The sequence below is a fragment of the Penaeus monodon genome, chromosome 27 (assembly GCF_015228065.2).
Source record: "Penaeus monodon isolate SGIC_2016 chromosome 27, NSTDA_Pmon_1, whole genome shotgun sequence".
Classification (NCBI taxonomy): domain Eukaryota; kingdom Metazoa; phylum Arthropoda; class Malacostraca; order Decapoda; family Penaeidae; genus Penaeus; species Penaeus monodon.
In genome coordinates this window covers 22677831-22678180 of record NC_051412.1, presented here as the reverse complement: position 1 = coordinate 22678180, position 350 = coordinate 22677831, and positions in this window count along the sequence as shown.

Genomic DNA, 350 nt, shown 5'->3' with positions numbered 1-350 from the left:
CCCTCCGTCCTAATTACTTCTTCTTGCAACCTTTATGTATGAGTGTGCCATTAACACCCACGACCTGGCGTAAATGGCACATGTGGGAAGGTTGATTCCTTCAAACTGATGCGTGTATAAAAGTACTCTCGTACACACGTAAGCACATGAGATTAATGCAAAAGTACGTTTAGGGTACAGCGGTTGGGAATTTGCGGGAGAGTACGCACACATGTCAACAAATACTAGGAAAGGCTTGCTCGTGCTAACGTATTGCGCACATTATTACGAAATAACGAAATGACGTGCATATATTAATATGTACATATATACATCCACTAACAACCACTTACATACACGCAGACCTCTTT